General features: G+C 40.4%; 1 protein-coding gene across 2 annotated transcripts in view; it reads left to right on the top strand.

Moving 5' to 3' along the window:
- Positions 1–24,431, top strand: part of side-IV (sidestep IV) — a 648,417-nt gene that overhangs the window by 546,756 nt on the left and 77,230 nt on the right. The gene's annotated exons all lie outside the window — the stretch shown is intronic.

Raw genomic sequence — 24,431 nt, forward strand, 5'->3', positions numbered from 1 at the left:
GTTTCAGCCAGTGGCGTGATCAGGCCCGCCACAAGGGGGGGGATACTGGGTCATTGGTACCGGGGCCCGTGACGCAGGTGACAAACCACTACGAATTCATGTGTAACCCTTGTCTCGTAGGGAAAAGTGAAAAAATTACCCTAAAAATTCCGCAAAAGGTGAATAAAGTTTCAAAAACACGCTAGGGCACTATAAAATTTTTCTTACTTTTTTAGAGATTTTCAAGATTTTGAGTATATGTAGAATGATATTTTTAGTAACTGTGTTTCATTTTCTTCCGTTGTCGGATGCTAAGAGGCTCCTTTCTGGGCATCCTCGACTTCAATGGCTTAACTCCCTTGCCATAGACGTACGAAAGGGGAGTCCAGGGGGGCCCGGCTCCCCATAGAATTGAAAATTATCATCTGCCCCCTCAAAAAAAAATTTATAGATGTTTTGAATGCAACAATTCGAAAGTTTTTGGTGCTGAAAGTAAACAAAAAGGCGTAATTATTCTGCAGAAATTGATGGAAAATCTCCATCATAAGAGCTTCATAATGCGTCCAAATAGATTTAAAATTTCAAAAATTTCCCGGGGGAGGCCCCCGGACCCCCCCCCCCCCCCTGTGCTAGGGGCCCGGGCCAGAAAATTGGTACCAGGGCCCGAGATGGAGATGTGGCGGGCCTGGGCGTGATGTGCTTTGGCGATGTATCGATTGAACTGCCATTTAAACCTATGAGAAAAGATTGATTATTAGGGCGTTCGCAATGAGCACCTTAAAAATCGATTCTTTACCATTGCTTCAAAAGCGAGATATCGATGATCGATCATTCAAGCCTTCATACTGGTTTCAACCATTGATATTCCGCTGAATTTTAACAAGAAGCCACGGTGCGCGATGTCATTGTGGATTGACAACAAGTCCAACCTAGAAAATAGTTGTGAAATGACATCAGTACATAAAACTACTCGTCTTCTTTCGTGTAAACCAGTGACTGTGTTCACTTCTATTAAGTGTTACCCTATTGGATCACTGAAAACAAAACTCATTGGATCTAGAGTCCAGACTCTTGAAAACATTGACAAGAAAAAGTACTCTTGATTCAATCAGATTTCAGCTTAAATCAAGAGGAACTTCTCTCGAATTAAGAGGCTTGGTTCTTGATTAAAGCTTCAATCTGATTAAATCAAGAGAATTATTTCTTGCCGATGTTTTTAAGAGTCTGGACTCTAGATCCAATGTGTTTTTTTCCCCCCAGTGGATTACATTTTGCAATAAGGAACTACCATCTCTGGCTCTCTCATAAAAGCACATATCTGCATAAGGAAACCAATGGCATGGATGTTGTTTCTAAAATGGGCCTTAAATAGTGGTTCTTTATTGCAAGTTGTAATCCTGTTATTATTCTCTTTTATTCTATTTTTCTTCGAATCCTTTAAGTTTCATCTTCTTGCTTTTTACTTACTACCTTCCAAATGTGTTCTTTCTTTGTAACAAACCCTTAAACCCAACTACAGAGGTGTTACTGGCCATAGTTGCCGAGGCACCGTTTAAAAAAAAATGAATAAAACCACTACTTTCACGTCATCTCCAAGAAGTCTGAAACTTTCAGAGATGAGACTGAAAAGATGTAAGCGAAAGCTGTAAATCCGCGTCAGGCCTGAACTCAAAGAGGAACAGGCGTCTCGGTGACAAATTTCCAGAGTGGCAATCCCATCTTTCACGTTGCTTTTCTCGTTAAACCACTCAATTAAATACGTGCGTCGCGTCCGTCATAAACAAAACTCTCGAAAGATGGCGTCGCAGTCGCACGTCGCGCCGTCGTGGGACCAGCGCGTCGCTCGCAGCGCAATCTATCGGACTCGGAAAGTTCTCCGTGTTGACAATCATAAAACTATGATGAGATGCAAACAGTTGAGCCCTTTATTACGACGGCCCACCCCCGGCTTTTTCTTTTACTTTATTTTTATTCGACTAACAAGACTCCTGTGCATTAGGATCGCGGCAGCTTCTTTTGGGAAAAGTTAACTTTTTGTATGAATAATTTCCCTGCGGGCAACTTTCCGCGATAACCGTATTTTTCAATGAAGCCCCTCCACGTCTTCCCGCGGTGCTCCGCCGTTTCAATCCTCAGACGTTGCAAAATTTCCGCAGATAAAATGGACGTTTTTATGCTAAATGGAACTATGTGCAAGTGGAAAGATGGGGTGTGCTCGTTAGTTGAGGGCTATAAGAATGAATGGGGATTTTATAGCACCAGTGACGTGATTTCCCCAAAATAATCCACCCAAAGGCTATAAATTAAATAAATTTATTGTACCCAAAATGTATTGCGCAATAGCTGAAGATCCACCTAACCGGAATCTGGTCTGAAAAGGCTGATATCAAGTTCAATCTTCATCTACTGTTGCGGGAAATTCGTGAATATTGGAATTATCTTACAGCATTTTCTTTTTGGCGATACCTCTCCCCTAATTTCGGAGTATTTTTGAACGATTTTTCAACGAGGGATCGTGTTTCGTCCCACAGTGCCGGCGAGTTTATTTTTTCCGTGCTCCTCCGTCTATTTTTGTTTTTCACGGTGAACTGAGCCTCCTCCTCCTCGGCGTGCGTTTGAAGGCGAAACGTGTGTACTGTCATAACAGTTTTATTTAAAGCAGAAACTGAAGGAGAAAGCGAAACAGAGATGTGTAGGAGGAAACCCGAATCCTTTTTCCTCGCCAAGGAGCTACGAGGGTTTGAAAAACAGCACGAGCCTAATTTACGTTGATTTTTTTGCACCGAAATAGTTTTCGCTAAGGTGCAAACCTTCTCACAGGTGTATTTCTATGTGTTGTTTTTTTAAGTGTATTTTTGAGAATAGATTTATACCTCGCAGCGTTTGAATATGATTATCATCTGGTACGTAAGTCGTTCTACAGCACTGCAACATTTAGGGAAAACGCCGTATGAGCAGTCAAATGTTGCCAAATTTCTCCCGACAAATTACTGGTTTTGAGGAAAGTTACGAATGTTATTCTTTTGGATTTTCCGAAACTTTACGTTCAATTTTTAACATAGTTATATGTGAAATTGAAAGAATTTTTCTTACAGGCTCACCAGGGAATTTGTGTTTCATCAAATGGACGACATTCTGCAATTCGGAACTATAATTTCTGGCTCATCTGTAAAAACACTATGTGAATAGGGAAACTAATGGTACTTACGTTGTTTCTAAACTTAGCCAGAAATTATAGTTCCTGATTGCAAAATGTAGTCCAAATACAATTTGGCGACGATTGAAGGTCCATACGACGTTTTCATGGTATTTTTACACCGTGTCAAGGAAGAGACTTGCCCAACCTCTGAATCTTGAGAACTTAGAAGTTGAAAATCGCCTTCAAAAAATCGTTCCACGACCCGCACGCATGAGCGTTTGAATAGTTGTATTCCAGAATGTTGTCTTTTGCATCGTCCGCGGTCGTTGGGTCTACTGTTTCAACGGACGGCCGAACTTTCTTTCCTGAATTATTTTAACTCGACAGGATCGGGTCTTTTAATGTATGGTATCAAGAAATGGGGTCATACTCACAAGGAAAACTTTAAAATGGCACAAATGTGCATTAATTGAGGACTCTAATATTTTTTATCTTGCAAATTGTGTATTATTTTGTTCGTATTATATTGGAACGCATCAGAAATCAGAAGACGGAGTAGGAGAAGGAAAAGAAGAAGTGGAAGAAGGAGAAAATTATGCTGATGAAAAAAAGAAGAGGTAAATATGATGAAGGAGACGAAGAAAGGAAAGAGTACGGAAGAAAAAAGGAGTTAGAAAAGACGAAGAAAGATGAATTCTTCCAATTTCTCCTCCTCCTCTTCTTCTTTTTCTTCTTCTTCTTTGTATCTTCCTCTTTTCCATTTTTCTTCTACATATTTTCTTTTTTCTCTCTCTTCTTTCCCTTACTTTTCCTCTTTGTCTTCCTTCTCTTTTTCTCTTTTTCATCCCTTCCTTAATATTCTTTTCCTTTTCTCTCCTTCTTTTCCCTAGCCCGATTGAATTTTATTTCTTGTCTTCTTTCATTTTTTCTCTGCTTTCTTCTTTTGCTTCACGTGCCAACTCTTCTACTCCCTTTATTCCTTCTCCCGTTTTTTTCCCCTCCTCCCTCTTTTGGTTTTGAAAGCATCCCTATCGATAACGTATGATGAGAGTCCTATGATCTGAGTCTGTCAGACTACCAATGAGGTTAAACTAACTTCTCGAGAATATAATCATCGAGTCGCGAGTAAGAGCGGGCCATCACCCCTTTTCTTCAACTTCTCTCTTCCCCGGGAATTTGATTCTTCTAACTCCGACCCAGAACAAACAATTGAACTGTAACGAAAAGTTCGGAGTTTCTTTCAGCCACCTCCTCCAGCCGCCCGGAAGTAAAATTCCCTCGAGAAGTAAGAATAAAACTCACCATATCGAAGCAGACGTTTATCCGACCGAACGCATGCCTTCCAGTTTACTTCTTTCTTCATTGGGATTGTAGGCTCGGGTTGAAAGGTTAAAAGTGCCAAAAACTTGTTGCGCTTTGGAAAAGAACAGTAAATATAAAATCATATGACGTATACGAGAAGTATCTTCGATTTTGACGTTTTTTGGGGTTAATAAGTGAGAGGAAAAATAGCATTGCATTATTATGTATCCGTGCGGCTGATTGTTTCAATCGATAGACAAAGCGATAGACAAAGAAAGATAGAAGGAGCCTGTTGGCGGAAACAGGTTATGCAATGGACAAAAGCGGCAAGTAACGTACTAACTAATGGCAACCCTCGAGAGACCCCCTTGTTGGTTCATCATTTTCCCCTTTAATCTTCTTTGTCTATTACTTAGTCTATCAATCCCAACAATCAGTCCGCAGATAAGATTATGAAAATCAGAGTCAACGTGGTAAATATGGCCTACGGAATAAGGACCCTAGGCTCACAAAGGGTTTTTTTTAGCATCATAGCTTTTCTTAAAACTACGTTTTCTGACCTGCTAACTTCCAACCGGTGAGCCTCTTCAGCCAAAAATATCTACATCAATAATACAATATTAAGTTTTTGCGGACGATAGTCTCGAGTCTCGCCATCGTGAACAGTCACAAGTGTATTGCACTGCGTGTACAATTGTCATCTTGACTGCCATGTTTTCCCAATTAAGACCGTTTTAATTAATAAGAACCATGCTGGCAAAAAACTACAATTAGAAATATTTTCGCCATCGCGCAGAGTTTTTGTGGACCTTTCAGCGCACAAAAAACCAAATAAAGTCTAAAAAAATTAAAATTATTAAGTACTGAGAAGAAATGTCTTAAATTATTAGTCTGCCATGATGGGGCTAATAATATAATGTAGGACTAAAACATGCCTTGAAATGCACACAAACGAACCAAGCCGATTATGAGAGTTCATTGGGACTTAAGAGAGCGTTTTGGCATCGATTTTAGCACGAAGAAAAGTATCTTTCCGCACTTTTTGGAATGCAAATGCATTTTCAGGGAGAATTTAGCAACGTCTCGATCCTTGTGTCGATAGGAAAAAAGTCAGAAAAACATTATTCGAATCCACCTCCCCAGTCACAATTCATCGAGATAGATAATGGAAATCGGATAAAGTCAACGTTGTCGGTACAGCGACTTTTTTCTCCTCTCTTCCAAGTCAACTCGTCGCCTAACTGACGTAAAGTCGTAGCTCAATTTCCATGTAAGCCCTGTTTTACATTTAAATCCATGCTTTTTGGGGCTCATGAGAAAATCAAGGTACGACTATACGTCAGAGGAGCGATGAACAAAATACAGAGATTGCGAGGTCTTTTCAAGTACATGGCACCGAACCACTTTCTCTCAGACTCAGAATTCAGCGCTCTGACCCTGCATTTAACGCATCTGTCAGGTTTTCAGCGCAATCAATGGATTCTCCGTCGGTTTTCATCGCTAAGCCTCGAAAAATCTGTTCACTCTGGCAGAGGAATGGCGGGTTTAATGACGAGTCTTTAGCAACAATCTATGCTTAAAATCTCGCCCAGAAACGATAGCGTAAGCATTTCGATCTCTGTTAATAAGGCTCTTTCGGATTTAGTGCATTTCCTCTTTTCTATTTTTTCCCCGCTGTTTTTCTCGTTTGCGCGTTCAAACGCATTTCGTTATTTCCAGCGCGTTTGTCGCTGGTTCGAGCTTTTGATAAAGGCTTTTGCCATGGACATGGGAACGCAAAGTCTGACTTTCCGATCAAGTTAATTGTTTGTGTTCTGTGTACGGCCGTGCTAAGGAGAAATGACGTATGAACGTCCAAACGCTGCCAAACTCTATCTGATGAAAGATATATTTTGAGGAAGTGTACGAGTAGTTTTAAATAACAACAGTCTGTCGTCTGAAATCATTAAAATTCTGATAATGTAATTATCATTCTCATTATTAATCAGGTCAGATGGAGAAATCCTGGTTGTTGTGACAAAATATACTCTACATTCAGTAATATTTTAAAAGAATTATTTTATCACTAATACATCATTATTTTTTTCATTTTAGAATGAGTATTTGAGTATTTCTTAGTGTATTTAGATAGTTAATGTTGTTAATTATGATAAAATGTGTGTATTCAGTCTCTTGGCTTTGCTCCGATATTTCAAGTTAGGTTGCATTAGAATACTTTCGGGCAGCTCTAAGGAAACATGTTTGCAAGTTTTTTTTCCTCCTGCTGAAGTGAGATTTATTTCATCTATGCAATATGTTTTAATTTCATACGTTCATGAATTATACGTATCCGAGAGATAATGGGCGTTGAGGGGACGATTGTGCTCGATATCATGACCAAGCAATTGGTATAGTATGGGCATGTGCAGAGGCTGGCTGATACCAGGTTGCCGTAGAAGGTGTTGAAGTGAGTCCTCCAAGTAGGCGACGGAGGGGGCGTCGAGCAAAACAGTCGGTACGGGGCATTCGTGAAGAGATGGAGATGTGCAAGCTTCTGGATGATCTCTACCATGACAGATTCGTGGCGGGTAGGCATCGCAGAGCGCCTTAGCGCGCCGTAAAAGCGGCTTATACATACATACAAAAGATTCAAACATGCCTCGTCACTTTATGGCTGAAGGTCGGCGCCTAATACATAATAGCGCCTACAAGACTGCATGAATACTTCTCGCATTGCGTCAAACGCAGTGCAGTCGGTCAGTTGGCGTGAAACGCACATTAGCGCCTACAAGACTGTAGACCCTAGCGCGCCGTAAAAGCGACTTACACATACACATAAATTATACTTTTCCTCAAAGTGACAGTGTGTTTTCAGGTTCAATAGTCCTTGTGCAATTCCTCGTCAGAAAATACACATAATTCCCTCACAAACTAGGAAGATCCGAGATAATCACAATTTGGGTCCCTCCATCCGTGGCTCACGTTACACTACACGTTTCTCGATTTTCATTTTCGTTTTTCCTGCGTCGGTTTTTTCTCGATTTTCTTTTCTTCTCCTCTCTTTAATCTGACGGAAACCGTGCATTATTCAAGTAGGAGCCCATCAGTCTTCCCCGGATCCCGGTTATTTCCGGTCGAAAATAGATCACGAAAATGATTACGGGATTTCGGAGATACGGAGTGAAAGGACAATTACGTAATGCTTCTCATCTCCTCGCTATTCTTAAGGAGACAGATACCGATTGATGACCCCACCCCTCGCCCGCTCTCACACTGTGCTTGCAAGCTTCCTTTTTTTACCCCTGTCGCACAATAGGCACCATATTCCACGTTCTTGGGTCAGAAAAATATTCGAGCTCCAATTCAAAATTACTGGGAATCCTTCCAATTTTCTTCAGAAAAATAAACACATTTTGGACACTGAAATTACCAGAAAGTTGTCACGTACATGTCATGGAAAACATGTCATTATTAGTGGCATTGCGTGCGTTGCGATTTATCGATTGATCTGCCATTTAAACCTATGGTAAAGGATCGGTAAGCACGGTGTTCGCAACGAACACCTTGATAATCGAGCTTTTACCGTAGCTTCAAATGGGGGAATATCGATACTCGATCATTCACACCTCGCCAGTGGTTTTTACGGTCGTCTTTTGTCTTTTATGGATAAAAAAAAAGCAATCATGTCCAGTTAGAATTAAACTTGGCATTCTACAAATATGCTGTAGATTTAATATGAAATTTGTAAGAATGCCCACTTTTTACATCCAGGATTTTATCTTACCTTGATAAATCAACTTCACTCTTTTTCAGTGTTGTAAATAGTGTATTTCGGATCTATTTTGCAAAACCAACTACAATTAGATCCATTTTAGAAACAGCATATGTGTCATTTATTTCCTCATATAGATAGGTCCTTCTATGTATGAGCAAGAAATTGTAGCTCCCTATCACAAAATCAAAGAGAGCTGCAGTTATTGCAGTCATGAAGTTTACTAAACCCAATATACCAATCAAGTGGAAAAATTTACTGTATAAACGCCCCGTTTTGCGTAAAACGTTCAATGGTTATTTCAGAGACTAATGTCAATCGTTCGAAAAGTAAAGAATCAATAAATTTCTCAATTTTGCTGCTCTTTTTGAAATTGCTAAAAATTGCATTTTTACCAAGTGAATCTTTCTTCTTTTTTTTTTTTTTGTGTCTTGTGGAGATAAAAAATGTGCATACAAGTACCACCATTTAATCAACTCTCGACACTCTCACGATGGTTTCGTGTATCTCAACTCCAGGTGAATCTTGGGCATTTGCGTATCTGAAAATTTCAGTGATTTTTCCTCTGATCTAGCACAAGATTTAGTAAAATTTAGGACAAAACAATTTTCATAAAATTGAATTGTTTCAATCAATTTTGTAACTTCGGAATAGAGTACGTTCTTTCGTCCTGGAAACGCCAACTTAGATCGGTAGAATTGGACGTGTTTATGCTAAAAGGAACTACATCACACGCAATCCCTATGCTCATTGTCCATTTTAGCATAAATACGTCCAATTTGCGGAAAAAAACTTCGATTCAGAGATTTTGGTCATCTCCGCTCACTTGGGTAAACACGGCAGCACAGTGCGACCTGCCGTGTTGTGGGTGGCGGGAGGGGGTGAAGTGGGGGAGGCTGGGGGGTAGCAAAGCTTCGAATCTGTCAAGATGGCTCGGCGAATGAAAAGATATCCCGTGCGGTTATTTAATTTCTGGAAACCGATACGTCTCGGTCGGGATACGTCGGATGTTGGGCCAGATAGCAGCACGATCGCGACCGTCCTTTGTTTACCGCTTTTGTTGACGTCCTCGTATTTATGTTGCCCTTCGCGGCGTTGCCAGGCTGCCCAATTCCTCCGTGATATCAACGAGGAAAAATTGGGAATTATCGGTAGATTCGGCAATCGTGTCATCGACAAAGGGGCACTGCGCCCTCGGCTATACTGCTGTGCTAAGGAAAAACGTCGTATGAGCCTCCAGGCGTCGCCAAATTTACTTTGATAAAACACGAATTCCCCGGTAAACTTAAAATATTTTGCTTCCAATTTTTCTCATAATTTTGTTTGCAATTTAATCTAAACTTTCTGAAAATTTCAAAGAAAAATATTCATAACTTTCCTCATAAATAAACATTTTGTCGACGGAAATTTGGCAACTCTCGAAGGTTAATACGGTGTTCTTCCTTAGCGCGGGAGTATAGGGTCCTCCTCACTCGTGGACGTATCGCAAATTGGACCGGTATTTATTACCCTCCGCGCCTTGCGTCCGCCACGCCAAAACGCAGTGGAATCTAAATATTGCGATACGTCTATAAGATCTAAACGAGTGTCCGATACCTATCGGAAAGCTGAGTTGCTTCGAGATAGACGCTGATCCTCTGACAAATGGTCCACGTTTTGCAAAAAGGAAATACTATTTCTGGCTACTTGTAGAAACAACTTATGTCTCATTAGTTTTCGTGTGCAGATAGGTGATTTGATGAATGAGCCGGGAATGGCTGTCCGCACTGCAAAATGGACCGCGTTTGTCAGAAAAGAACCAAGTCACATCGGCTTTGGCCAAAATTAACTACGCAATTCAATTTTTTCAGGACGGAAATTTTTTGCGAATTCCTTTGAAAATTTTTAGGAATTTGCTTTGTACTATGCAGAAAATTCACTGAAATTTGTACAAAAATCCGCACAACCTTTTTCAAGTGAAACAAATTAGATTGCCTCGTTAAATTTGGCAATTGCCGATGTGGCTTGGTTCGTTTCTGCTTAACGCGGTCCAAATGTAATCCAGTTGAGGATTGTACATTAAAAGTATCCCTAGCAACATCACTGCTTAGCTTAATTTAGATTTAACAGGATGTATGAAAAGCCTTCAAGAAAAATTGAAACATCACGCCACATCATGGGGTAGTCGTATGTGCCAGAGTTTAAATGAGGAGGAGGTAATATCGGAAATGTAACTATTTTTACTTGAGAGTGTTATGCAAAGTATCAACCGAAAATTAAGGCGTTTTGTCTTTGTGCGCCAACGAGGATTAGACTACCCCTGTCGTTTTGGATGTTCCTTCCTCGGAATTCGCGTGAAGCTAATACTAAGCTTTCAAATGAGGGACTTGGAGGACAAGGCGCATAAGTGCAGGTTTTGCTATTTCGAGAAATGCGTGTTCGTACAAAATTACATGGATCTTAATGGCGGAAAAAATGCTCAAACTAACTTTCCGATACTTAAATAGTGGAACTTTTGATCTAATTTTTCAAAGAATTTTCATTAACACTTGTTTAACTTGTAATCATTAGTATCTCAATTTTTTTTTTCTAAAAAAAAAACTGTACCTATGGGTCTCGTCCTCCAAGCCCCCCAAATTGGAGCAAAACATTACACGACAACATCGAACAGCCGTATAGGTGTCAGAGTCAGGTCAGTGTCAGAGTTAGAATTAGGCTTTATCTGAAATACAACTATTCCAACTCGGGAGTATTGCACAGTATCAGCCGGCAATGAAGGCGTTTTGTTTTCCTTTTCCTTCGAAAAGGCTAAGACTCTACCCCTCCCGTTTTCAATGGACCCACTTCGGACCTTCCGAAGTTTCATGGAAATTGTTTTCACCTAAAATTAAAAGCAAAACGCATCCAATCCCTCGGCGTTTGTTTTCTGCACGCAGGGATATGCTGAGCTTCCAAACAAAATCGGAACACCGTCGATTCTCCAGATCGAGGACACTCCTCCAGCACTGAACTCTCCGTCCAATTTCACAGTGTTTACCCCCGCACACAAGGCAAAGCGAGCAAATATACGCGCCGAAACCGAAAAGACTAAAAAGACACTCGCATAATCGCCAGCGTCGCATCGCTCAGTGGATCAAGTCAATAGGAGAGATCGGACAAAATTAGGAAACTTTCAGAGCGTATAACTCCGTTTATACAAAATTTTGAGGTTCTAAAAGTGATATATTTGGTTTTCTCGTGAAATTTTCTGCAAGAAACACCCCTTAAAATTCAAACCGTGACGAAATAAACATCAAAGTTTGCAGTTTTAGTCCAAGATTTCACGTCGGACCTTTTTTATCCGTTTGTTCCACGGTGCGTCGCTCCGCGGTGCGGGGAAGAAATTCGAAAAAACAAACCCCGGACCCGCAGAAGGAAAGAATCCAAGAGGAGTCTCGTTGACACAGCTAATAACAACCCTGGGTGGGAGCAAGAGGGTCGTGAAACCAACTCGACGACAAACAAAACTACAAACAACCCCCCTCCCCCCTCTCGTCACCGTCCCGGGCTTCAACAGTTTGGCCCGAACTTAATTAAACGTAAACAGACTTCATAATTTAATTCATTCATGACATTGTCGAGCAAGACCGATCCGGGTCTGCTCGGATTTAATCCGACATTTGTTGGTCGCGATGAATCAACGCATTTACTCACGTATTTATTTGCGCTCCGACAGTTTAATTTGTGTGTTTACGGGCGCTTAGTGTAGCGATTACAATGCCTCGGCCGGATTTACGAATTCGAGTGCTGAGTGAACAACTCCGCGTTTTCTTACGCGATGACTTATTTTTTCGTTTCATTCTTTGACAAGAAACGGGTACATTATGTTTAGAGGATTGCTCTAGTCATCTTATGGCTGGAAAATGGACGGATTTAAGTAATATCAGCTTAACCACATTGCTTTGTTGTCTGATTTCCTCCCATGTTTTATATTGTTTAGTGAAGAAAGGAACTCATATACTAAAATTCTTAAAGCTCTTTGTGAATTTATCCTTGATTATGAAGAAAATACTCACAAAATTGCAAGTTTCAGTATTGCTTACTTTTCTGTTTAAAACATTATGAACATAATAGGAAATCAGACGACCTCTGGTGTAGTTCGGCTGATTCCGATTTAAATTTAAATAATTGTAATTATTCAGTTTCGCTGTTGTTAACTATACATAAATTAACAAAAGACGAAAAAAATCCAGAAGCACGCAATCTTTGGTTTTAACCCATTTGTACATAGATCCTTTGGAGTTAAATAGAGGTCCAATTTTAAGAGCTTGATTGCGCGTACACGATAGTGTAGCACAATAAAAGCGCATAATATAAACTAAAAATTAAAGTGCTTTGGAAGTAAGTACATTTACATGGACCCATCTTAATAATTATAAAACACACATTTTATTTTCCTTTAATATATATTTTTGTTCATAATGTTAAATGAGAATAATCCATGTAGAGTGTGCAAACATTTCAAAATCATGAGTTGAAAAATACCGACACCGCGAGTTTAAATATTAGAGCCAAACACAGAGGCGTGGGCATGGCATGCTGCCAGCGCGACACGCGCACTAGGCGCCTTCAAACCTAACTGGGAAACTTCACGCATTGCGCAATGCGTGAGGTATCCCTGTTAGGTTTGAAGGCGCTGGCCGGCTGCTCGCCGCGGCGCAGCGTGCAACGGGGTCTCAAGCAACTATTTTACAACAGAAGTGTTGAGCAGTATCATACAAAATTAAAGGCGCTCCAACATATTAAGGATGACAGGCACCCTTTAAGAGTGCGGAGCTTCTCTTGCAAAATAAATCAAGACACAGCGACAGATAAAGAGACTGGTAGTCGAAAAACTCACCAAGTCCTAGCATCCGTAATTTAATAGAGTTTAGCATAATTTTTCAATTTCATCAGAGAGAAAAGTGACTCAATTTAGGCAGAAACATTCTTGAGTATGCCGTCAAAAAGATTTATTTTAAATCAAGAATAAAATCGCTGAATTAAAGCGGGTTTCTGCTTGATGTACTTGACTTTTCTTTGTATATAAGCATCTTTTTTTAAACAAGCTAAAAAAAAACTAAATCTTTTTGGTAGTGAATTTGAGTATATTGCTGCTTGAATCAAGTCACTTTTTCCTTTGCTGAGGTTCAAAAATCATGCTGAACGTTATTGAATACAGATACTAGGACTTAGTAATTTTTTGACTACCGCTTCTCTTTTTGTCGTCGTTGCTCGATTTAATTTGAGAGGGAACTTTATGGTTTTGAAAGATGCCATCAATCATGATGCGTTGGAGATGCCTTCAATCTCGAATGATACTGTGCAACACCTCCGTGTTGAAAGAGTTGCGCCTGACAGACAATGATTCACAGAGGGGAAAGTTCAGAAATTAACTCTCAAACAAGACATTAACAAGTTTTTAACTCAAAACAACTGGGAATTGAATTACACAAATTTCATTTTTTTGTATTTTTACCCCTAGGCCAATTTTATACGTAAGCATTTACATTCTGCATGTAGATTGATTCTCAGATTTTTGCTGAATCATTTCGTGAAGTTTTACAGAGAAAATATACTGCACGGTGTGTAATTCATACCTTCTCTAGAAACTCATCACTCATCACGGTTTTCTTCACCTAATTTTTTTAATCATCCCAATATCATCCAATCTGCCAGATCTTTTTCAAACACGCTGTATCTCCATTTAAAAATTTGTTCGATTTTTTCTTGACAAAATACCTTTCCAGAAGAAAACTAGCAAATATTCATCCTTCATTTTTTCGATTCGACTTCGGCATGTCCATTAGAAACTCAAAATTAAAATGTTATCGCAATTTTCTTGCAAAAGAGCAGTATACGTGGAAGAAAAATACAAAATACGTAAGGAAGATAACGGCGTTTTTTGCTGTGGACGGCAGTGGCGTGGCGTGCCTTGCGATAAATCGATTGTTATGCCATTTAAACCTATGGAAAAAGATCGATAAACAGGGTGTTCGGAGCGAACACCTTAATAATCGATTCTTTACCATAGGTTTAAATGGCAGAACAATCGATACATCGCAATTCACGCTACGCCACTGGTGGACGGCAGTTTTCTCCGCGATACTGCACCAATCGGCATCCGAAGGAATAAAATTTAAGCACGGTCGAGTCGTAACGCCCACGTTGTAACCCGTTAAGAGTCGGGAGGAAAGGTCCTTTGAGAAGTTCACCTCACGGGGAACCCCCCCCCCCCAACCATTTCCGCTTTTGGGGAATTCAATTTTTACCCAAATCAACCGGTCAATCGCTGTGTTTGGGCGTTGGGCGATACGTGCGTGGAACTTTTCGAGGCTCTCTTTGGATCCGGGTCGAATCGCCCGAGAGAAACCACTTATCCGGTATGAAATCCTTGCGAAGATGTGTGGTTTTTGCCGATGACGGTAGCGGTGTGCAAAGAATAACAGCTGCTCCGACTTAAATTGAGACCCGTGTCGCGTACTCCCTACCGACTTCGGCAAAGTTGGCAATACTCGCCTTTGTTGCCACGCAATACAAAATGTGTCGTAATGGATTCTTTTCGTCGTTAGTCGTGAGTCGTGAAACTCAACGTAAGCTGCTTTTGCTTTTATTAGCCGGACGTATTGAAATCGAAAGGAACCAAAGGCTGATTGTTAAAATTAGTAGACGAAGCAAAAGACATAGAATACGGTGGAAAAATGGAGCGATCTTATGGTTGAATCGGGTGGTTTTTATAGACTAAGGGAGGAAAGATGGACTAACCGAGGGGTCTCTCGTGGGATGCATTCAACTAAATGCATCTATTGCTTACCAACTTTGTCCATTGCAACCACCCACTTTCACCAGCAGCTTGATTGTTCAAATGCATAAACAAAACTTTAGACAAAAGAGACAAAAATGCTATAGAGGGATCCTACTAGTGGAGGCGGGTGGTTGCGCAATGGACAAAGGAGGTAAGAAATGGACTAACCAACGAGAGGCACTTTAGTTAGTTCATCATTTTGCCTCTCAGACTATAGCAACGACCCATTTTAAACGAATAGGATCGCCTCATATTCCGCATGTCCTTTTGTCCATCGCTTTGTATATCAATTTCGACAATCAGCCCGCAGGATCGCTAACTTTCCTCTTAAGGTGGAAGTTTCTGTAGATGTAAAAACTTGGCAACGGTTTGGCGTGTGAAAATGTCCACGGCGAGTGTTGATTAGCTGTTTTCGACGACCGGCCATAAATTTCTCACTCACACTGGCTCTTTGCCAGTAATTTGTACCGCACAAATTAATAAGTACTTTCTTCAGGTTTTGATAATCTACCCAGCGTCAATTTCAGCCAACTTCGTGCGAAAAGTAGAAAAAACCTGACTAAGATATTAAAATGGGCCATTTACGTTTTTCCAAGTGGTTCCAAATCCAATTACAATTTTTCAAGTTGAAGAGAGTAAGGAAGCACGGTAATTACGATGCCCCAATCAAATGTTGTTTAAAAACAACAATCGGTTTAAGTGTATTGAACGGAACTATTGAACATGAAACTGTTTGAAAGTTCGATCACGAGAATAAATACACGGAGAAGCATTGCACTCACATCAAATCTAAAAAAAAGCACTCCATCGTTAAGTTAACCGTGCATGAACTTATTATCAACGTAACAATTATTTTTAAAACAATTGCTACCGTTCCGAAAAATTAGTGTGTTTCATTAATCATATACTGCCTCATCACGAAAAAAGCCGTGGGGAAATTTAGATTTTCATTTAATAGAACACGAATTCTCTGAAAAACATGTGAATACTTTTCTGTAAATTTTTCAATAATGATACGCAATTTAATATGTAGTATCTTAAGATATTGTGGAGAAATATGCTTCATTCTCTCAATAATAAATATTTTTATCCGGAGATTTTCAGCCACGCATTCATTTTAGTTTCATAGTCTCATACGTTCAGGCAAGATTTCTCGAGGTGAGACTCAAGTGAAGATCTCGAAGTTCGGACACCCTCATTTGAATCAGTCGTCATAAAAACCTATTTTGCTCATTTCCTGATGAGACTTTATCTCCGTAAGAATACCTTTATTCCAGGGCTCATCGAAGAACAGGCATACTTGGTTTCAGCATCTTTGGATTCATTTGATTATTAACTAAAATCGCACTCCAGATGCGTCCGCGAGCATCTTCGTTTGCTGTCGTCGCACAGTGGAAAAAGCCTTGCGGAGAAGCTGCACATGAAATTTTCGACAAGAACTGCAAATTTTGATGTTCATTCTGTCACAATATAAATTTTAAGGGATGCTACGTATCGGAAATTTCACCAAAAATCTCAATAAAACAACTTTTGGACCTCTACTTTTCGTGTTAATGACGGGATAATCTTTTTACGTTTTTACATCATGATCCCCCATTGACTTCCTCCACTGCGAGTCGACTCTTTTTGATGCTTTGATGCACCCCCCTCCCCTGCCATCATTCCTTTACAGCTTTCACCGCCCCCCACCCCTTCGATCCCCACTCTAATTACAACGAAATAAACTGCGCCGACTTCAAGGAGCGGTGCTTGGATTGTTGAATCGTTATCGAATGAGCTTGCTCGATAACTCCCTATCTTAGCAATGCTATATATCGATCAAGATCTTTGATAACTCCCTACCTTAACAATGCTGTATATCGAATGACCTTGATCGATAGTTAACACTGGTAAGATATGGATATATCGACTAGGAACATTCGATAACGATTTAATAGTCGACGCGCGGGTCGCAACGGCGTTAGCGTCTCGCAACGAGGCGGCGCGTTTTAAAGGAGCCGAAATCTTATGAATAACTTCGGGATTCGCAGATTGCAGCCCCTATTCAATCGCGCAAACAACCCCCTACCCCTTCTTTCTCACGCGTCTGTGTAAGTCCCGGGATTCGCGTTTGATTCTGCTCGGGTCTACGAATTCGTCGTCGCGTAGCGTTAAGGGAAGGAAAAATTGCCACCCGAAATGATGTGCGAGACTTTTCTCAGGGAGGGTTTTGGATGAAAACAAGGGTCGAAAAAATAATTCGCTGCTGAGATAAAAGAAAATCATTTAGTTTTAAGGTACCGACGTAGTAAGCAGGCATTTTGTTATCAGTGTTTCACAGCGAAAGTAACAGAATAACTTAGCGGTCGTTGCGAATCAGATACCTTCATAAATGAGATTCACTTCATTTACATCGTCACAAACTTTGTATGATTAATCACGATTGACGAGTAATGTTGCGCATTTGGTTCGCCCTATGACTGACAAATTTTGGAGTCATTATTTGCTAGAGGAATTTTTTTTGGCACTAGGTTAGGTCTACTAAACCAGGTACTCATACCTCACTACAGGAAAACTTTCAACGCATTTATTTTGCTTTCCATGAGCTTTTTACGATGAAACATACCTTGTAATGTTCTTAGTAATTACTGCCGCTAAGCCGCGAACAACACACTTTGACGACTAGCTTGAAATTGAAGGCGCTATATGAGCAACTATTTGAACTTCACGGTAATGCTGATTGCATATTCTAAAAACTGAAGGCGCTTGAACAGGGTTGCTCATCAACAGGCGAAAAATACAGTTAATCTCCGATCTCAAAGATTTAGAGTGCGGGGTGTTTAAAGGTGATTCTATTGTAATCTAGGACGAGATTCGCCACTACGCTGTACTGCCCTTCAGGTTCACGTCTCCGAGAAGCAATAAAAATCGTAATGTACAAGATGATGCAAGAAACTGATCCATAACTTGTTAGCAGCATTAATACTGAGTAAAATGACATTAAATGATTGTAGATTCATTGTAAATTAATACCTGAAAACTGCGATGACGGACGTCGTCCATTGACTCAATGCGTAAGAGAAAGATATACAGCTTATGACGACTCTCTCTTGCACATTGAGTCAATGGGCGACGTCCGTCATAGTTTCAGGGATAATTTACAACAAACATTGAACACATTTGATGTCATTCTACTCAGTATTAATGCTGTACACACGTTATGGATCAGTTTTGTGCATTATCTTGTACATTACGATTTTGTATTGCTTCTCCGAGACGTAAGACCGTAAGGCAGCGCAGCGTAGTGGCGGATCTCGTCCTAGATTACATAGAATCACCTTAAACACCCGCACTCTAAATCTTTGAGATTGGAGATTAGCTGTATTTTTCGCCTGCTGATGAGCAAACCCTGTTCTAGTGCTCTGTCAGTTTACCAGAATCCTGCAATAAGCTTTCACCGGGGAAGTTTAAAATAGTTGCTCATTTTGCGCCTTCAATTTCAATCTAGTCGTCAAAGTGTCTTGGTTCGCGGCTTCTGTAGAGGGTAAGTATTTGAAACATTACTAGGGATTGTTTCCATGCTACTGGTACAAACGGTTCTTCTTCGGTCAGTTTCTTGTATTCACTTGTATGTAACGTATAATTATCGCTTCCTCAAAGACACAAACCGCATAGCAAGCGCAACGTAGCGATATTTTTGTCCCTAGATCACATAGAATCATCTCATAGTTTGTCGTTTTCGGTTCACTACGGTAACAAATCAAAATCGATCCAAATAAAGCGGAAGGCGCTTCGGATCATCGAAACCATCACCCGCAGAATGACGGATCCCTCGAAACCTCGAAGCTCTTTTTTCCTCCCTAGCTCTGCGGGGTGGCATCAATAAGGGACGGCGGTCAGCCGTTCTATCCCTGCCCCTCCCCGTCACTCTCCCCGTACTAAGCCCCCGCCCGGGACTTCCCCACCCCCACGGCATTGGGCCGCAAGACGACCCAGATGATGACTATTGACTCTCGTTCTCGCGTGCCAATATTTTCTAACAAATCCGCGGGCGTCCTTACCGGGAGCGGAGTTATACAAGAATCGCCGCGGAGGTAAATTGAACGGAGAAACCGCGCAAAGCACCGCCTCCACCCCGCCGGGACGGACGGCCTTCTTTCTTTCCAGGGCGCTCCCAATTTCGTCTCCCGAAACTTTCCAGTCTTTCTGGCGTAGCAAAAAAAATTCTTTACGCATCACCTGGTTCCCACCCCGGTGTTCCGGATCCTCGTGGCCAGTTTCGCGTGTGTGTTTTACGCGGGTTTTGTTACACGCATGTATATTTGGGGTATGGTGGTTGATATGGACAACGCTTGCGCGGGAATCGAGAATCCGGATTCGCGGGGGTAGGTACCCGTTCAATTCCGGGGTTTTATGCTGCGTGGCGGCTTTGGATGACCGTTACAAAATAACTTGGACACCAAGACGTGGGATTCCCCAGCGGACGTCCGCAAGAAATGAATGTGCTTTCGTATTGTGTGCATATCGACGGTGAAACTACCAAACCACGTATCTCGGTTTGCGACGTCGCAGACTTCCTGTCATACTTTATTTTTTAAATGAAAAACTACTTAACATCCAGTCCTGAAAATTTCTGTGATTTTTCCTCCTCTTTGTGCGGAGAAAATTCCTTGAAAATTTCAAGGAATGATATGATTTGGTCTACTTCAAAAAATAAAACTGTGAGCGTAGATTTTTAAACACCGCAAACGATGATACGTGGTTTGGTAGTTTCACCGTCGATATTACTGTGTGCTGTAAGGTTACCGGATGCCTCAAAATGTATGAGGTAGTGGGTTTATGATCGTTTTTTAAACATTTATTTCCGATGAAGAGACTTCTAGTTTGACGGAGGAAATGCAAAAAGGCGTATCTCAGAGTATAACGCATGCAGACCTCTTTCAATTTATTTTTTAATTTTAAAAAAATATTCAACGGTTTTGCTTGAAAATCATCCCTATTATTCATCTTCATGGGAAGAATCTTAAAAATAGATTTAATTTTGCCCGCATTTAACAGAATGGAACCAAGCCACATCAGCTACTACCAAATTAAACTGGGCAATTCAATTGTTTTACAATAGAACGTTTGTGCAGATTTGCTGTAAAAATTTTAAGGAATTTGTAGAAAATTCACTGACTTTCACATCAAAATCTACTACAATTAGCCGTTTTTCATGTTAAAAAATGAAATGTCCAATTAAATCTTGGCAATAGCTATGATGGCTTGGTTCCTTTCCTGCTCATCGCAGTCCATTTCAGCTTCGATTGAGAAGGTAAACTACTGTTAGTAACACCGAACATTCTTCGTTCAGAGGGTGCTTCATGAAATCAATAGACAACTCTAGTTGATATAGACAATAGATACAGAAAATGGAGCGATCGCGTTGGTGGAAGTCGGAATGTTTGCTATAGGACAAAGAAGGTATGTAGTAGTCTTAATTTGAGTGCAACGCCACCAAAGGACTATCATAATTTAGTCCACCATTTTCCTCCCCTTAGTCTATTAATTAGACCACCCCGTTTCGAACCAAGAGGACCGCGTCATTTTTACCTTTGTCCACTTTGTCTATCGTTTGTTATTGAATTTTTTGGTTGTAAGGACCAAATTGGTTCCCTGAAATCAGGATTCTCTAACACAATTGCAAACACACATTCATGTAATTACCCTGTGTACGGAAAAGCACGTAGAAGGAGCTTCACTGTCGTGAGATGCTGGGTATGAAAGCGAAAGAATCCTTTGTCGAGACGAAAGGAGTCTTCAGATCCATACGTTTCGTTGTAAGAAAGAAAGGAAGAAATACGCTGAACTCTTTATTTGCGGGTCGAGAAAATATTTCCAGGGGCATCAAACAAATATACATAAACATGGTTCGTCCTCGATTGCAAACCCTCTTGCCGCACAGACGATTGGAGAATACGGCATTTTGGACAGAATTATCGACTTTCTGAATGAGAATGGCGCTGTATTATTCCAGTTTGCGATTTCATATAGATGTATATCTCTGTATTTAAAAATTATTTAAGCACTTAATCCTCAATTATATTCTTGATAATTTTGAGCAAGAAACTTTCAAAAATTCTAAAAGTTGACCCTCTAGGAACATATCAAATTTTATCAATGATGAATTGGGACTGAAAGGATTACGTGGTTAAAGTATGTTGGTGCTATTGCTACTTTTAGGGACGACCTATTTCAATCGTTTATAAAATACCACCATTTATTAAAAATGGTCCACTAGAAAAAGTCTGAACTCGATAAAACACGTCATAGAAGTCATGTGGAAAACGATGCACATTTGGAAGGATGTGTTTCAAAGCAAATTTGGAAATCAACTTTTGAATCAACATTACAAATAATTTCATTTGCTTTTTTGCCATTTAACCAAAATTCAGCCAATTTGAAGGAGTTGATTTCTAGACTTTCCATCTAAGGATTCGTTTTCCTCGTTAAATTTGAAGAGAAAATATGTTGCATAGTTTTTTTGATCCTTACCTTGTCATTCTCAAAAAACCTTGAACGCCAAAAATGAAAATACGAGAAAAATAGTAAAACTCATTTAAATAGACCTGCTCTGAATCTCTGAACTCTAAAATCAGTTAATTAATCAATCAACTCAATTTAAATTAATCTGAGATTTAAAATGAATCAATAAAGAATTGGTTCTGCCGTTTTTCTCAATTTTTCTTTTCACTTAAGTTTTCTTAAGGGAGACCCATTCAATTCTAGTTTAGGCATGCTTTGCCTAACCCCATCGCAGAATCGGATCCAGCAATTAGCAACACTGGCAATCCTCGATTGAAACGTGTGGAAATATATCGATTCTTGTCGGAATACCTGGCCCCTCCAACAATCGATGATTTTCCATAGGTTTAAAAGGAGAAAAACAGTGTTTTCATAGTGTTGGATCCACCAATGCCCCATCACGAATATTCAAATCAAAATGCAGCGGCCCTTTCGTGAAAAACCGCGATGGTTTGAATTCGTGTCGAATGAGCCCGCGTGTGCGGCGTGAAGCGGCGAAGTCGTCGACAAGTCTGGGCGGCAAGTGGCTGCGGCAAAGCGTTCCGAAATTCCAATCTTCTCCCGGATTTTTATAAATCGTCACTCCACTGACGTATGGGCGAAACTCGATTTTCTCGTGAGCCCTGTAAAGCACGGAGCTATTCGGGCGATAGGGCTCATCTCCGAACGGGGTTAGTGCTTACGTCGGAGGAGAACCGAAATCTGCCGTCGAGCAGCGCCACGTCCCTATACTTATGACCTCTGAGCCCTCGGCGTCATCGCCTCTTCAACCCTGCATCCGGTTGCCACACCGGAAAATATCAGTCTTTTCTCGAAACGTGTAAAAAGTGTGTGAAAAGTAATGATAAATTTTCACCTTCCACGGATTAAGCATAGAGAAAAAAGGAAATGCCTTTTCGAGTTAGGGTGATTCGTCAAGCTCAAGTGACACGGTGTCGAACTGGCATGCGATGTATCGCGTTTGACTAGGTTCAAAATTCTTGGCAGATTTTGAATTTTTAGCAAATAAGGACGATAGCCCCTGCGCACGAGCCTAAAGAATCATTCTAAACCCAAAAATGGCAAAATTCAGGAAATGAAGTAGGCAGTGTTTGGGAAAAAACCTCGCCTCGATACAGAAATCGTACTGATCGATGCCGTTTTTTCAACATATTTACTTCATTTCCTGAATTTTGCCAATTTGGGTTTAGCATAATCTTTAGGCCATGCGCAGGGTTATCGTCCTTTTTTTTTGCTAAAAATTCAAAAATCTGCCGACATTTTTTACCTAGTCGATGCTATATATCGCATGCCAGTTCGACCACGTCACTTGAGCTTGACGAATCACCTCAAGGATTAGTACTCATTGACATCACATAACACACCCGAAAATCAGCTGATTCTGATTGAATCCGTCCAATTCTCGACTACTCCAACGATTTCTGAGAGTTTAACTGATGAATGTGTGGATACGACTATTCTAACTTGTGAGTGTTGAACGGTATCAGTCAGAGATGAAGGCGTTTCATCCTCGGCTGGTCAAAATAATACTCCACCTCTCCTATGGGCATGATTATTCAGATTATGCATACAAAAGTGTAGACAAAGAAGACAAAGATAAAATGGAGGGATCCTATTGATTGAAACTGGTTGGAATATTATAGACGAAGACGAAAATGATGGACTCACTATGGGGTCTCTCGTGGGTTGCCGTGAGTTTATCTATTGCTTCACATTCCTCGACCGTTGCAACCACGCGCTTCCTCCGATCGGATTCGCTCGATTTTCCTTTCGTCTTCTTTGTCAATCGCTTTGGCTATGACTATTTCAATATTTTTTTCAAAGTCCCTAGTAGTAGATAAAAGCCCTTCGTAATTATGTTTGGCAGTATTACGAATAAATTGGAGGAAAATTAAGTTAGTTGCAACTGACATTCATTACTTTTCAGTATTGTAGCTGTATATACATGGTGGAACTGTAAAAAAACATATGTCATCTGTGGTATTTCAAAAGATCTGCCCCATTGGCTTTCATCGCAGAAGTATGAAACAACGTGATTGCTTGATTTTTTCTCACAAGAGGTTCTTTCACACAGACAGAACAGTCAAGGATATATCCAATAAATAATATCGAGTATTTTTCATTTTCGATGATAAATGGTGAAAGAAAATTTTGTAGGGTTACAAACCAAGATACGCGTTTTTGCAGTTTGACAGTCATATGTTGAAGCTAAAAAAGGAAGTAGGTTGCTGCCCGGTCGTAGGTCGAGACGCTGATCCGGAAAGTTTCGAGGTCTCGTTTCGTTTCGTTTCCTTCGAGTGTAACGGTCTGACACTCAGTTTTATGAAATTTTTAACCTCCGCTGGCCCTGTTTATTTCTGCTCACGTTCTAGCCTCTGAAGTTGCTCCCTATCCCCCCCCCCCCTCCGAACCCCTTGCACAGCCCGGCCCGCTGAGTATCTTGGTGACTCGTGAAAAAAGCTTAAACGTGAAAAATAAAATTTCAATTGATTCCGAGAAACATTCCCTCGTTTCAGTTGCGTTGCCGCTTTGTACCTTCCCCCTTTTTTCAAAGTTCACCAGTCGGATGAAACTTAACCAGAATCAATTTATCCGAAATTCATGTTGCCTAATCTCCGTTTTTTCTTATTGCTTTTGTTAAAATCAAGCAACATGCTGTCTTGAAAATTTCCGCGAATTTCCCGAATATTTTAGAGAATAAAATTCCAAAATCTCAAGGCAGAATGTCGCGTGGTTTTCTTGAAAAAATTTGAAACATGAAACATGAAGAAATTTGATAACGCCTGAAGTAGCTAGGTTAATTCTGATTAGGTCTGTGCATTTCATCACAATTTTATGCAGTATAAAATGGAATCAACTAGTTTTATCAGTCCGCACAAAATTAATCTAAAACTAACACTTGTGACAGTCTTACG

This window comes from Bemisia tabaci, chromosome 8, assembly GCF_918797505.1.
Source record: "Bemisia tabaci chromosome 8, PGI_BMITA_v3".
Taxonomy (NCBI): domain Eukaryota; kingdom Metazoa; phylum Arthropoda; class Insecta; order Hemiptera; family Aleyrodidae; genus Bemisia; species Bemisia tabaci.